The 16,532-nt window shown below is 47.2% G+C and overlaps 1 long non-coding RNA gene across 1 annotated transcript; it reads right to left on the minus strand.

The window, feature by feature from the left end:
• Positions 1 to 312: 312 nt before the first annotated feature.
• Positions 313 to 9,910, minus strand: LOC144100590 (uncharacterized). Its single transcript, XR_013307747.1, has 4 exons — positions 9,813 to 9,910; positions 5,004 to 5,081; positions 1,253 to 1,328; positions 313 to 413 (listed from the first exon to the last, which is right to left on the minus strand). It is a non-coding gene; the product is annotated as an uncharacterized LOC144100590 (long non-coding RNA).
• Between the last annotated feature and the right edge of the window lie 6,622 nt (positions 9,911 to 16,532).

A 16,532-nucleotide genomic window follows, 5' to 3' on the forward strand; every position in this document is an offset into this window, starting at 1 on the left:
ATGCCAACTCGGGCTCGGCAGCCGAGGGCTAAAGTCTTACTGAACCACAGCGGTGGCCTGGTGTAGGACACCTCACATACAACGTGGTGGAAAGGAAGTGTCGCATTGGTGGTTTGATGCAGTGATGGTAATTTTCAGCTGAAAACAAAACCAACAAGTACGTGACGCCATTTAGCACTCCCTTTATTATGCCACGCTTGATGGGCAGTATGTGCAAAACTGGAATTCTGTAGACACCCTGCAGTTGCACGCTGTGAAAGGCCGCTTTTATTCGAGAATCTGAGGCACTCCTGCGCCTTCACACGGGCCGTGGGGTTGGCACCTTGTTCGACGAGGTGGGAGGACCGCCGGCGGAAGTAACTGGCTCGAACTCTTCTGCTCCGGTATACTGGCTTTCTGTTGCGCCTTCTTCTCTTGATTGATGAAGTTTGTCGTGGACATGGTGTCATCGACGAGCATGGAATTGAAGATTATTAGAACGCAAAACACAAAGAACAACATTGCTGCAGCAAAAGATAGATTTATCGAAACCCCTGCATTACTACTACTTAATTTCTTCATCTTAAAACATGGCACATACCCACATGGTGGCACCGGCCAAGTTACTCCACTGACACAGTTATCTTTCTCTTCGTGTACTACTTTATCCCAGTCATCTTCCCTTTCTTACATTCTTACCAGGATTGCGTTACGCTGTGATGTATGCTGTGTACAGTCGTGAGCAAATGATAAGGTACTCACTTTATGCAGAAAGTCGCGAATTTCCCGGTTTTCTCCGCTAAATTTCAAAAAGTTTCATATATGAACTGAGATGAACACTGGTCGTACAAGAAAAAATGCTCTTTGTCATTTTACTTTAAATGTTCTTTTGCTCTTTTTATCGATATTTTTTTCAAAATTCATGCTTGGCGCTAATATTTTTTCGCAATCTAATTACACGAATGCAAATGAAGCGGCAAATACATGCAAATAGCTTTTATTTGACAACTGAGCGCATATACCTAAAACAATTTATATATTTGATTCTCAGCATTACAAAGTTTTGAGCTATTCATTTTACACAACCGTCATGTGAGGAAATCTTTTGAATAGTAGTTCGTTATAAATATTAAATTCCAATAATTTCTGCGAAACACACTCTGTGGCATTTGCATGAGAACGGTGCTGCTGTCATAGGGTGGGACTCTCTGTAAGCGAAACCATCCGATGAAGCGAAACTACCTGTGTAAGCGAAACCAAGGGTGGTGCTCACCTAGCGCCAGTGACTGTGCGGCCCCTGTTTTGTAGGATCGACACCAAGGAGTGCACCGGCGATGAGCAGAGACGTGCTGCGCACGAGCATATAGCGTATATATAATGCAGTACCGAAAGAGGATATCATCATCATCATCATCATCATCATCGTAACTGCACCACTGCAGGGCAAAGGATTCTCCCATATACTGCACATATAATACACAGTACCGCTCAACCGTTCTTGCCCGCACAAGAGCCACCCCCGTCTGGAATACACAAGTGCCACTGCTATAAATATACACAGCCTTCCACAGGTCTCAGCGTGTGCACCTGTGACCAATCAACTCCTGCTCCGGGCCTTTGCTTATCCTTTGGGCTGGCATGCTGCTCACCTGCGCAGACACTGAACGCCGTTAAACAGCCCAGCGTCCCTCACGCGCATTCTATACTATGGTTTCAGCGGGAGCTCACTTGAATAATACTGCCTTTACAAATATGTGCGATTAGTTTCTTGTTTAAAGTAGACGATGGTGACGAATTTTTATGGTGCGAGGGCCTCTGCGGCCAAAGAGTGCCACTGCATGAAGTATATGTTCGTCTACTCAAGGTGTAGCCAAAGACCCATTTCCCATGAATTTCACCCTAATTAAGCTGAGAATCAGGCCCGCGGAAAGCTTGGACCCATTCTATGCATTTGAGATCGAACCGCGCTGCTTCCGCATGCTGGCGGGGGCTCAAACCACAATGACACCATTGCGCTCGTCTGCGGAGTCAGAGTACACGGGTTAGAGCCCCACCGCGGAGGCCGCGTTTCGATGTAGGCTAAACACAAAAGGCGCCCGTGTGCTGTGCCATGTCAGTGCACGTTAACGATCCCCAGGTGGTAGAGATTATTCAGGAGCCCTCCGCTACGGAACCTCTTTCTTTCTTTCTTCTCTCGGTCCCTCCTTTATCCCTTCCATTACGGCCGCGTTTCGAAGTCCGCCGATATACGTGAGACAGATACCGAATGATTTCTCTTCCTCAAAAACCAATTTTTTACATCGTTGAGTAAATGTACTGCGCAAAATAATACAAATATGAATGCGAAGGGCACAAAGACGGGCGCCCGTCCTTGTGCCCTTCTCGTCCATGTTTGTATTATTTTGCGCAGTACCTTTACTCAACGATGTACGACCGACCCGCCCAACAACATGCACTCAACTTTTTACCGTTGCTGCCGTGGCTGATCCGTGTAATGCGTGAGGCAGCGGTGTATGCTGGATCCGTTCCTGATTCAGTTAGAACGCTCCTCTGCGCAGAGGACCTTTTTACATCGCCAGCTGCTACAATCGCACCCACCAATACCCCATACCGAGAGAGCGAGAGAAGGGAGATAGAAAAAAAAACATTTATGAGCTACGATTGAGGGGTCGTCCCCAGAGGGAGGAGCTCTTAATCCAGGGCCCGTTTGCCATAGCTGTCCGGGTGACACGGGCGATGAGGTTACGCTGGTCGTCCAGGACTGTGCCAAATTGGATGGCTTCCCACTGACAATGACCCGCCGCGGTGGCTCAGTGGTTAGGGCGCTCGACTACTGATCCGGAGTTACCGGGTTCGAACCCGACCACGGCGGCTGCGTTTTTATGGAGGAAAAACGCTAAGGCGCCCGTGTGCTGGCAATGTCAGTGCACGTTAAAGAACCCCAGGTGGTCGAAATTTTTCCGGAGCCCTCCACTACGGCACCTCTGTCTTCCTTTCTTGTTTCACTCCCTCCTTTATCCCTTCCCTTGGCCCAGTTCATGTGTCCAACGATATATGAGACAGATACTGCGCCATTTCCTTTCCTCAAAAAACCAATTATTATTATTATCCCACTGGCAATCGATGGGGGTGGGGTATGATCTATACTGGGGGAGCATCCACTTTTGTTACGCTTTGTTGTACTTGTGGATGACTAAAATGGACGAACCCTGTGACTGTTGGTGACAGAAGACAGCTCGACATGTCTATACCTACGGTTATCCGTACGTGCCTCAATGGTCAACTTAAGTGGCGCCGAGTCAAAGAGCAGATATGAAGGGTGAGGGCACCGCGAGAAAGAGCGGCGTGCGAGACACACTGCTAGGGCAGTTTCCGGAAAGCAGTCGCGCGCAAGGAGAGCCAAGACAAGCAGTAACCGTTTTGTAGGAGGCGGGCAATGGTTGGTCTAGGACCGTATTTGCCTTGGTGGGGGCGCACGGAGACACTTGGAGCTGCCACTCGCATTCTTTTGTAGCCGGTCGGCCCGAGCCTGGCCACACACCTTTTGCCGAGGGTGCTGCCGAGGTTGGACAATCGGATAGGTGCTGAATACACCACGTACACCTAACATGCTTTCCAATTATCTTCCAGGTTGTGGCAGACCAGACGCAGATATGGCACAAAGGCAGCTTTTTCCTTTTTCTCTTAATACTACTGTGCCGGCCTAAGGCAACAGAGGCATGCAATGAACTTTTTGTCGGTGTTTTTAATCTTTACAAGCTATAGTTTCACCTTGTGGCCACACTTACAGTTGTGCGCAGTTTAGAGTTGCGCGAGTGTCATGGAGTTCAGGATTTGTGAGAGGTGTTTGGACGGTAGATTGCCGTCCCCGTTATTGGCACGGAATGTCGTGAGCGCGTCCGAATTAACCGGCGTATTTTTCAATGCCTTAACTTTGAGCGAAATAGCCTTCATTTACAGCGATAATTTTTATAAGCGTCCTCATGCGAAATGGCGCGGTTATTCGTCGGTGTCGCTCGCGCGCTGGCGAACGCACGCACGACCAATGCTGTTACCCTGGCACGTCACAACTAAGCAACGACGCGCGTCACCAGTAGCGCACCCCATTGGCACGCGCATATGCATACATTTCCTCAACATGCAAATTACTACTAGAGGTTAGTTTTGTGGTTGCATGTGTATTTTCTGTGTATTTTCTGAATGTACCTTCTTTTTTCCTTTGTTCATTTTCGTCTCGCTACACGCAAGTAGTTAATCCAGAAGGAATTGCCCGAATGAGTTGCTTATATTGTAATCTGAATATTGTCAGGAGCATTCTTCGCAGGTCTCCTTCCTTAAGCCTTTGTAGTTCTATGGAGACCCGATAAATGGCACGTGGCTTGTTTGAGCACGGTGAACTTGGCCAAAATCAGTTGCTTAGATGAGCATTGCTGGAATGCCATTCTCGTAGTGTTCTTAACCCTGAGCGGCTTTTGTATCGTATGTGGGGTTTAATATCCAAAAGGGCCACATGGCCGAGGAGCGTTGTAATGGAGAGCTCTGGATTAATTTAGATCGCATGAGGCTCTTCAAAGTGCGCTGACATCGTGCAGCACACGGGATCAAACCCGCGACCTTGAGATCGGCAGCCGAACGCCAAAATTTCTGAGCCATCACGGAAGTTGCTGAACGTCTTTAATCGGCTGAAACCACTCGCTTGTCCCAAATATCTTATCTCTGAACAATATTTGCCGAAACGTCACTCGAAACGCAAGTATGCTCAGCATTAATAAATTTTTTCCTGCTTCCTTTAAACTTTAGTGCGACGTTCCCATTGGATACTTATTCCTCTTGGGAAGGCCAAATGCTAGTGCCCGGACCATGGATCGAAATGTCCTTTAAGAGCATGAACAAGTGCTACGATGTACAACATTGAGCACTCATGTGGAACATAAGTGAAAGCATCCCGAGCGGCAAGATAAGCGGCCGCTTAGCACATTGCAGTAACCTGAAATGCTGCAATGCTAAAGTTGCTGCAAACTCACCTTCTCATTTCAATGTAAGGCACCATGTCCGCAAGGCGGCCGGCGGCGAGGTACCGCATCCAAAAGAAAGCACCTGCTCTGCAAACGTGTAAAATAAATTTGCAGGCACACAAGCTCATATGTTGTACAGGGCGATTTTTTTTAACGTTTACAGATTTATATTAAACACTGCGAGAAATAATTTTGTGCGGTCTGTGCAGTTTGATTGTACAGTAAGGCAGGCACTGAACGTGACAGACCCCAATGTTTAAACAATTATCTAAATGAACTAACAATCTTTATTGTTTAATTAAAGAGGCAAGATTATATTGCGAAATTAAACGCTGTCAGTATTGAAGGTGAGGCCAGTTTATTTCATTTTTCTTTGAGCCAATGGGGTTCTATAAGTCGAACATCAAAATTATCAATTTCAAAGCTCGGTGAGTTGCCTTTCCCACGTCGCATATTTAGAAAACATCCCTGCGCATAGTACAGTCGCCGAAGTCACGTAAACTACTTCCACGTCTCAAAATATGCAAATAGCGTGGGTGTGCGGGTATTTGTTACATAAGGATATGTGACGACATTTTACAAATATGCGACGCGGGAATGCAAACTCAATGAGGTTTCAGATACGTAATTTTGACGTTCTATATTTCGAATCTCATTGCCAATACAGAAAAAATTTAAAAACTGGGTTCGCTTCCGCTGTCGACGGCCTGCAATTTTGCGATATAATCTTGCCGTACGTAATATCCGCCTTGCTGTACAATACACCGGCACAGACTCCAGGTGCTGACGGTGGTGATAGTTTACAGGTCAGCACGGCACATACAGCCGCAGTACGAGTACTCTATGACGTCTACTTTTCCCCCGTGATGCCAAGGAGGGCCGGTAAGCAATTTACGGATAATGTTTAGCGTGTGGGTGTCATCAGCGATGTTATTATTAATGAAGATCTGCTCATGAAAGCAGTTGAGGTAGCAAGGTAACCCGGTTGTGTATACGTAGTGGCCTTAAACCGAGCACGCCTCTTCTCTTTTTGGCACGCTCTAGTCTGCACGTTAGGACAGCCAACCTGTTGGACATATCAGTATGGTCGTCGGTAATGGCGGGGTTTTGCAGCGGAGGAGGGAGCGAGATACTCTTGTTACTTTGAACATGTCCACGCCACGAACAACCGTCAAGAGAGCAACGAGGAGTAACACAAAAACAGATATATGACGTTGCTTGAGTTTTGTGCACCAACTGTGCCTCTTCTATTTTCGGGCGTACGATTACCTGGTGTATCTTATGACAAGAGAGAGAAACGCATCGCAGTGTTAAGACGCTCTTAATTAGGTGTGTGAACGAACGTGCCTCAAATACGACGGCTGACATAGACCCCGAGATTCCGACCGTAGTTTACTCTCGGTGAGGCTTGGACAAAACAGGCAGTTTTAGCGTGACGTCATGGATGATGTGATTGTACAACCCTCTTCGCTTTCTCGGCGCACATGTCTATGCGTAAGAACGATAGACACTTTTAGTTGGGACGTACGCAGTAAGCTTGCGTACTCATCTCTTGCTGCGCGGCGTACGCTATAAATAGCTTAAACGCTACACTTTTAGTTGGCCCTGCCGTAGCGTATCACAGTCGCACGCGTGAACAGTAGCGCCATCTAGTGACAAGACGTGAAAGCACATCAACGCTCGGTTGAAGTAATTTTCATACGTGGTTACTGATAACTAGGGTGAGTGAATTGCGAGCCTTTTTTTTTGTTCTCAGAACAAAAACTATGCAAACCGAAGAAAATGTGAGAACTGAGTAAAAGCTAGAAAACTGCTTCGCCAGGTGTCGTTTCTAGGAGGAAAGCACACCGCATTTAGTTAGGCCTAGGAGCTTGAAAATCGCCAAATTATCTGAAAAACAGGGACTAGTTATAGCATATACCGGTACGTGTGCGCAAGAGTAGGCGAAATATAAGCGAACCGCTACCATTCGAGCAAGCTATTGCGTAAGACAATCCAGCGGCGACATGTTCTCTACGCAGCACGTAGCGTCCCACGTTGCGTACGCTACGCTATTATTTATAGCGGGCGGGCGTCCGGAACGCGCGGCTAGATACGTTGCGTTCTGCGTATGCGCATTTGTTGCCCGCAGTGTCGTTGCGTGCGCAAGCTCACTGCGTACGTGCAACTAAAAGTGTCTAATATCCAGCACTGCGTCAGAACGATGCACCCAGATTCTGAATGGCAAAAACAAGGGGCGACCAGTGATCAGCAGGGCGTACCGACTGGCTCAAACAACGGTTGTAAGGGTTGGTTTGCGACGGAAAGCGCTGTGGGCCGTGGGTGAATCAAGCGTCTCTTGGCCATGGCCTGCTGAGGTGAGGTGGCGGTACCGAGTCTCGATCGGGCACGGCTGCCGTATTTGCATAACGGCTAAATTCAAAAAGCCCGTGCGCGTTTGTGATGTGAGTGCGTGTTAAAGAAAAGCCGTTCGTCGAATTTAATTCGGAGACCCCGTGATACCAAATTGAAGGATCTTTCTCAGGCTACGGACTCTTTTCAACATGCTGAGAGGAGGATTGGGTGGATGAACCTGGCAAGACACAGGAGCAGTCAGCTGCGGGTGAACATGAGACGACAGTCAGTAACGATCATTACAGATGTACAGGCCAGTCTTGCATGATTAAGGTGTTTATTGTCATCGTACTATTCCAGCGCTAAATTAAAACAATCTTTATGGGAGCCCAGTTTTTACAGCAGTTCGCCTTTCCCCGCACTTTTATTTTGCCTTAAATGTGTTTATTTACGAAGTCTTGTAAACGCAGAATCAGGCGAGTTTACAACTACGGTGTGTCATTTTGTACTTTTCTGTTCCCTTATACAGAGTGCAAGAAGAATTCGGTGTGTGATTCGTCGATGGCCGTTCCAGCGGATCCGGACGTATTACGCCTACTACTAGAGCAGTAGTCCGCCATCATTTACAAGAAATCGTCTGTAGACTGTCTATAGAATTCTTATAGACTATGTTATTCCTTTTTCATTGTCTATACGTACTCTATAGGCTATTTATAAACAAAAGTCTACTAAAAGTTTATGAGAATAAATCTACAGTTTGTCTATAGACTGCCTATGGCATTTGCTTTTGCCTAAGAACTGTTCGCTGGTGACGAGTGGTTTAAATGCGCCTCCAGTGGTGCCGAACTTTTCTCGTACAGACTGCTGCTTTTCTGTTATGCGCCTTTTTCACAAGACGTGAGGCCCTCTGGTGAGTGGCGAAAATTCGTCTGCTACTGGTTGAAAACCAACGAACGTGGTTAGAATGTGGGAGACGCAAGCACCATCTGGTTCCACGAGGAGCCAGCTGTGCCTGCGAGGCGGCAAGTGTGTATATGCTGGACAGCTTCCGCCATCAGTCGTGTGCGCCTGTCACTAACATAAACTGCCCATGCGCAGTAGGAACTGGCGGTTTGCAGTCAATGAAGCTGGAGAAGAGGCGCGCATGCGCAGAGCGGCCGTGTGAAGAAGGCGGATCATGGCGCTACATGGACGCTTCGCGATGTTCAGAGTATTGCTGTAGAAGAGACCGACTGCTTATATTAACGCTCGCTGAGGCAGCCTACAGGAGTCGCGAAGTGTTCTTCCCGGATTCCGAAGAGCACCTTCGGTCAGCTTCGACATCAAAATGCGTCGATAGCGTCTCTGCGAAGGTGAATAATAGGCGAAGGTATTTCACAAGAATGCGTAACGATATAGGTCCTACAACCACCTTGATTGGTTCCAGGGCAATAACAGGTGGATTTCCTCCCGACTTCATGCCGCCAATTACACGTCGACCACATACTAGTGCTCCTAAATACTAGGCGTTTCAGGAAAGCCCACTTTTATTTAAAATTATTTTTTAGTTAAAAAGAGATTTTGTGTGGCATAGTACACTCTAAACACGAATTTGCCTTTATAGGAGTAAGAAAGGAGTAATCTGCCCTCCAGCTCACTCCCATCTAGGTGCAGGGTATGCTGCCCAGGCCCTGAAGTAGGTTTCTTTTACTAAACAGACGGAATACTTACGGTTGTACGCAGAAACAAATTTCCTATTAAAAATACTGGAAATCCTAGCCCTTACGAATATTTCACCGAGGTTTCAATCTCCTCTTTTGCTAGCCTCAAGACCTCGATGCAGCATTTATAAGCCTCCTCCAATTCCTAAATTTATCCAGTAACCATGGTTAGCAGTGAGAATATGCCTCCGTTTCCAAAGGTAAGCATTCCTTGTACTTAGTGATCCAAATCTAATCCCGGACTTGGGCAGAATACCTGGCCCCTAAAATGCTGTGCGCTAGAAGACAGCTAATCATATGAACTAGTAACGTTTAAAGTGGCTCAGTGGTTATGGTGCTCCACTGCTGACCCGAAAGACGCGGGTTCGATCCCGGCCGCGGCGGTCGCTTTTTGTTGGAAGCGAAATGCCAGGGACCTGTGTACTGTGCGATATCAGTGCATGTTAAAGAACCGAAGAGTGTAGAAATTATCAGGAGACCTCCACTACGGCATCCCACATTGTCTGAGTCGCTTTGTGACGTTAAACCTCGTAAATACAAACCAATCAAATTCACGCGACGTTGCGCGAGTACTCGGAGAGCCGCGTAGTTCCCGCACAGCACGGCGCAACTATCCGCTCTGGCTTCGCGTTCTTTTATCAATTGTAAAGTATAAACTCCCGCACAAAGGCAGAGTTCTGCCCTCGCTATTGCCACCACAGGAGCGAGCTACAACAATACGCCAATAATTTTACACTCGTCCTACAGTCCCTTTAGCACTCCGCTCTCAATAAAAATGGCTTACCTCCTCCCAGTAGTGCGATCAAGGCTTCCGGAATGGTTCCTTTGCCGCTAACGGTGCAGACGTGATGCAGGTATGCCACACGACTTTCTCTGAAGCCTGCTGATCTGCGAAAAAAGTGACAGCCGCAATTAAGAACCGCTGCGCGTCACCGATCGCATCCGAGTCAAGGCGCGTTTACACTTGGGCATCGGTGGCGACAGCGAGCGGAATCCGCAGCCACACTAGATGTTCCGCCAAAATACCAAGCGAAAAGCCCGATCGATCAAGGATAGATTTCTGCCACCAGAAAATTTCCGCCGACTTCTATCGGCCAATAGGACGGCGAGGAAGTTGCATTCCCGCGGCGATTAACATGGCGGCGCCCTTCTAAGCAGGACCCCTCGCTTCGGACTGAATGAGTCGTTGTTACCGCTTTTTTCAGTGCATTCATTGGCCATGAATCGTGCACTGATCTTTCGCTTCGACTCATCGCACTCATAGTAGAATGTACGAGAGATAAATTCGCTTTATTTTTTATATTTAGTGTGACAATTTTTTCGCTTAAGAGGAGCGTCGATTTTGTTGACAAAAATGGTCCTGGTCACAACGACCAGGTGGTGCCACAGGCAAGCTTATCGTTGCGTATCTGTATAGGCCGCAGTAAAAGTGATAACGTAAGAAATAGCGTAACGACCCGCAAAATGCCTGCGTTTCGTTTACGTAAGCGCACATACGCTTATGGTATCTAAACAACATCGAACAACCTCTTTTCGTTACCATATCTCTGTACGTCGCGAGCAGACGACACCAATAGACTATAGGCGCCGACGTGGCGTCCGGGAAGAGTGAACGAGGAAACGCAAGGAAATACGATGGGACACTGTCGTATTCATGTAAACGCGACTTGTTCTCGCTAGGCGCCTAGCCTGCGAAGCATCGAAAACGGCTCAGACAGTATATTGTAGCAAGCCGCCGCCTATCATAAGAGGCTCAATCTTGGTATACCTCCACAGTGGTAACGCAATAGCAATTGAGATTAAAGTACAGTTTAAGCGAAGCTTTCGGCAACAGAGCGCGCGTAGGAACTGCCACCCATGGACTTCGGTCAACAAGGTTAGCTTCATCGCATTGCAACCAATTGAGAGAGCGGTACAACAGAACGGGGCACCACGAGACCGAAACCACTTCCGAGACCGAACCACTAGCGCGTACCTATACAGTAGTTTGTAGCACTTTAGAACCTGCGGCCATTTGAGCCAATCATAATTGAGAGCGCACTGCTTCATTCTGTTCCTCCGCATCCATCATTCCGCCGCTACTGATGCCTCCCTCATTTGGACGGAAAGGGATCTAGTCGGCAGCTTCTCGTAAGACACTCGGTGGACTCCATGTTTGCGAATGGGAGCGTACCATAGTACCACTTCGCAGCAGGCCTCCGCTCTGCAAAAAATTCAGCACTGTTCAAGCATTTGAATGATTTTTTTCGAAATGAGCGATATATACGAAATATATTCCTTATTATCTAGTGATACTGTAACTTCATGTAAAACATGTCCTTGTGCATACCTGTCTACTGCGTTTGCCCATCGAGTACGTATATAAATCCGGACCTTTTTTCATCATGGCGTCTACGTCAAAGATAGTTGCTTACTGCGGCTGATGTAGCAGCAGCAGCCGCCTTGTGGGTAGTCGTGGTCCTGGATCCTGCAGGGACAACGTTGATTCGGTTGCGGAGACTTTTGCATATTGCTTATGTAAACATCAGTCAGCCGACTCTTAGGCAGAAAGCACATACAGTGCCCTTCATAACCGTTGCACTGGCATGGGCACTAACAGACAAAGCGTTACTACCTTATCGGCACGCGACCAGCGCGCTCACGGGACCAGTGTCACTCTCAGGCACGTGGCCATGCGTCCATAGCGATCAACGTAGTTGCCATAAAGACTGCAGGACTTCTCTCTTACTGTAGGTGTTAGCCTCAAGCAAAAATTAGCGTTTGTTTAAACTTTGGTTAACCCTGGTGAGAAGCGTAAGCTTCCTTTGCATGGCCACGTGCACAAACGCCACACACAATGCCAAACGGATTGTCTGTAAAGCGTCGATGCCCGATGGGGCAGCTGCGACCTGCTACGGTGGGCAGAATGTGATAACGTCAGTAGGTCACATGACCTGCCACGCGACAACACGTGACACCCGTCACGTGGCTGCACTGAGGCTGCCGTCTTGAAAGCCTAGCGTAGTGAAGTTGTCGCTTCAGTAGACAGAAACACAGCGACAAGTCTTGCGCTGCAGAGTTTAAACACTTGGCATATTTTCTTTAATGGCAAACGCTCGCGCCCACAGTGCTTACATTAACGTCGTAATAGCTCGCGAACAACTAAAGACCGCACACGGTACACGCGCGCGAACGTCTGAGCTGGGAGATACGCGGTCAGCGGCCGCAAAAAAAGCCCGCCTACACTTCACACGTGACTGCGTACTCACCCCGGCGTACTCACACTAGCGGCCCAGCCGCGAACAGCGGTGAGGTACCACATGTAAACAAAAGCGCCAGCTCTAGAAAAAAGTTGCAAAAATATTTTTCGTCACGCCACATCGTGCACAAGCGCTGCATTCGGTTATCTCTCACTAACCTTGTTCGATTAAAATCGCTTTCCATTTTCGAGAAAGTTATTTCTCATAATCCGGTGAGCAACTATCTCTTGGCTGGCACAGGAAACTCAGTCGAACGGATAGACGTGCTTTAAAGGTGCTCTAAAGAGGATCGTGTGCTCGTGTTTTTAATGCGGGAGCTCGATTTGCACGCTCCGAGCATTCTTAGAAACTTTTGTCCTGTACGGCCGAATACCCTATTAAGTCGAATTAAACGTCTCGGTTACCGCCTTTTTTTTAACTCACCTCCGAAAAGAGCAGGAGTCAGCCAACGTGTGGAGTGCCTTTCAGTCAGCCGCGTGGAGTCTTGCCGCTCTCTCATTGGCGGAGTTGATACGTAGCGATCGTCGAAAGTAATGAGTCCACTTGTACCTTTACTTCCGTGGGCCCAATTTGCGGCTCTGTAATCTGAGACTGAAACTATTCGTGGAATTACCTTAAAAAACAAAATAAACGCGAAATCGAAGCCGCCAAGCCACTCCACGCGTTGGTTGATTCCACTTTTCAGAGGCGAGTTCAATAAAAAGCGGCAGCCGGCAAGTTTCAGGGAAGGCTGGCAAATTTATAGTGCAGCCCCTCCACAGCGGTTATGCTAGCACATATACCAAAATTAACCGCCGCCTTCCTCCCCCCCAGCGAATTCTCACCTGGGCGCGCAGTAGCTCTGGAATGGCTTCCTGCAGGCAGCCCTCCAATCGCGACGCAGGTATTTTACGCGACGGGGCCCACACAGCTGTCTGATCTGCACAGTAAGAATCGTTCGAAATAACCTAACACGTCACTGAAAGAATGCAATGCTGCAAGAAGTCAAGAGAAAGGCGAAACAAGAGCGACCACAATTCTGGAATTACTTTCTTCGCCAGTTTCGTCTACCTAAGACACATCGGATTGATTATGCACACACACACACGAACTGCCTTCCGCGAGGCGGTCGTCGCAGCAGCAGCCTCAAAACCGTAGCCTGCACCAATGGTACATGTGTCCGTAAAAAAATACGTCGCTTCTATTTCTTAAGCTTTGTCACTGTCTTGCGCTATGTGCAGTTTGCGCAGATAGAATGTGCCACTTTCAGCAGCAGTTGTATATTTGTCATTTTTCAACCAGCCAGTATGTCCCAGCAATGTAACACCCCTGTCACACGGGCAGTTCGAAGGCCCTCGAACCGATAGTCTACCGACTCAAAGGCGATCGAGCGCTACTAAACGGGCAGTTTCAATGGCCGTTCAGTCAATCGTCTATCGAGTCAACAGAGCAGCGTGGAACTCTATCGAGATTTCTAGGGCCTTGGAGCGCCGCCCAAGGTTGCTAGCGTAGCTTCGAGCGGCGCCAAGAGCACTTTCGTACACGATACATTCACGGAACAAAAGCATGAACAAACATCATTCGGCTAAACTTTAATGCAAGAAGTCTGTGGAATAATTTTAAAATTGTATCAGTATTGTTTTAACAGCATTAAGCGCATTAATTCTTATATTGCGGTCTTTGCATTGCTTCCGTACGTAGCGTTGAAACATGGTGGCGCCCTGCCCGCCTGCTTCACTGTGACAACAGCTTTGTTGCTAATCCCTGAAAGGAATACCGTGTTCTAAACTGTTGTATTCACCTTCGATTTCCATTATTACCCTCGCATACATTGTCAGGACACAGCATTCGATTTTTCAGATATAAAGGCAATTTCCCTTGATAAGCCTGACGACGCAGCGCTGAGACACATTTCGACTGGCTTGTTTTTATTTATTTTGTATTAGAGTGTCTGAATCTCAGTAGATGACACTAGAAACAATGCGCAGCATCCGCCGCGTACGTGCAACGAATAAGGTTTTAAACGACATGCGCGTATGCGTGCAATTCAGCATTTAGTAGAGCAATAAAATATTTTTGTGATTTGCGCAAAAATGAAAATAGCGAATGTGGCGCCGCTCAAGTTTAGCGTAAGACGCGAAAACCATTTCAATGGCCATTGAGATTTGCGGTGTAGCAGCGAGAGAACTCCTTCGCGTTCGATGGCGAAGGAGAATTTCGAAGGCCCCCGACTCGAGGGTCATTGAAACTGGCCGTGTGACAGGGGTATAAGTACTACTGGGGAGAAAAGTTTCCGGGACGCGAGGAAAAACTTTTATTGTAACTTCACGTCACTACCTAGCTACCCAGTCACCTCTTAAAGTATGAAGGCATTAAAGGCCTAAATGCTCCTCCTCTCTTCACAATATCAGACTACTCGGTAGCAAGGTGGAGTTACAATAAACGTTCGCGTCCCATAAACTTTTGTCTCCAGTAGTACATGCACAAGCATTTCTTTCCTGTGTCAGTCTATTTTTTTGAGTAATCGAGCTGCAATAGTTGCGCGGAAATATTCTCTGTGCAAGCCTTTCCAAGCGCCCTCAACAACAATCTTGCAGCGCACACACATTCTTTTTTCTAGTTTTGTGGCACTTGGTAGGTCACGTGATTGATGACGTAGTTTTGGTCAGCCGGACGCGATTGCCAAAGGCTTTCCTATATCCGTCGTTGATGTAAAATGCAGATATATCTTTGCATTAGACAGCATGACCTGGAAGGTTACACTATATTTAGATTATTAGGAGTACTTATGAATTCCAAGAAATTTCAGTTGAAGGCATTGTTCAACGTAGCTTTTACCCGGTGCAAGACTTCTCACATTGGTGTTTGTGAATATACCGGCTCCATTTTATTCTTACCACCCTCTGCACCCGATGGGTAGCTCAGGTGGTAACGAAGGCATGGCGGTCCTTGAGGCTAGCAGCGAATAGAATCACAATAAACGTTTTCTTTTTTCCCAGGAGCAGCTGTTAAGCCCGCGTTGTGGAAAGGATTTTTTGTTCAGCGTTTGCTTCGGGAGCGCAGAGTTTTTAAGAACGTAGTTCTGGGCCCTGCTACCTCTTTGAAAAGCCTTGCCTTTTTTCCGGAGTTAAGGGGTGCAGGTTTTATTGAGTTCAAATGCGTAGTTTTAGCAAAGCAAAGCTCTTCCACGCGCTGTAGAGTTACTGTAGATGCTACCACCTTTGGTAGCATATACTTGTTATGGACACGGGTCAGTCATGCACATTCTATGCACTCACATATGACGGTACGAGTGATATAAGATATATACAGAGTGTTTCACCTAAGACTTTACGCAATTTCTAAAAATAGACTGAGTTAGAAGAGCGCTTTTTCCGGCGTATCATGGTCAGCGGTGTAATACATCAGAATAAAGCTAAGCCGCGCTAACTAGCAGGCTGGTTAATTGATACTGAATAGTTAACTTTAACAAATTTTGTTGGCTGCATCACGCCAAAATACCTGCGCTTTCGAGAAGCTTGAAGCTAAAGCAACCTCTCCAGTGCGCATAAGTCGTCGAAAGAGCTCAACTTTGTTGGGCTACAGCGCCGAGGGTAACCACGTTTTCGAAATGATAAAAACTGATATAGATATTAATTGCGGTACGCTACACGCCTCTCAATAAACAAGGAGCACTAACAGTAAGTGAAAAAGTTAATAGTTCAAATTAGTTACACAATCAGCTAGTTAACACATATTAGCTGTATCCTGATGCACTGCACCACTGACAACTCTAAGCCGAAAAAAGGGCTCTTCTAGCTCAAAAATCAAAGTTTTAAATATGCTGTGAAGTCTTAAGTGAAACACCCTGTACAACGACTATTTTCCAATAGGTTGAGCCATACCAAGCGACGGGCGCTTTAGATTTTCTGAATGGCGCCGAACGATCTCCGCGTGGTGGCCTGTCTCCGCGTCCTTTGAAGTGTCGCGGTATGAAGCAGCCAACCAGTGGCTCGAAAATTGTAAATGCAATTACTTCATCGTTTTTCGATACGTAGGGAGATGGAAGATTAGATTAATTTATACCGTTGTTCTTCCATTAAGGCCAAAGGTGAACTCTTTGCAAGCTTTTTGGTAAGAACATTGTTGTATTCTGGCGCTGCAACGGACATGTGAAGGCGGGGTTGATTCGGTGATGACATAAAAGATACGAGAGATGCCGAGGGCTCCTGATTAATTTACGCCACCTAGGGCTCTTCAACGTGCATTGATGTCGCACCTTTCTTGTTTGCTGGATGGCTGCCGGA

The sequence above is a fragment of the Amblyomma americanum genome, chromosome 8 (assembly GCF_052857255.1).
Source record: "Amblyomma americanum isolate KBUSLIRL-KWMA chromosome 8, ASM5285725v1, whole genome shotgun sequence".
Lineage (NCBI taxonomy): Eukaryota > Metazoa > Arthropoda > Arachnida > Ixodida > Ixodidae > Amblyomma > Amblyomma americanum.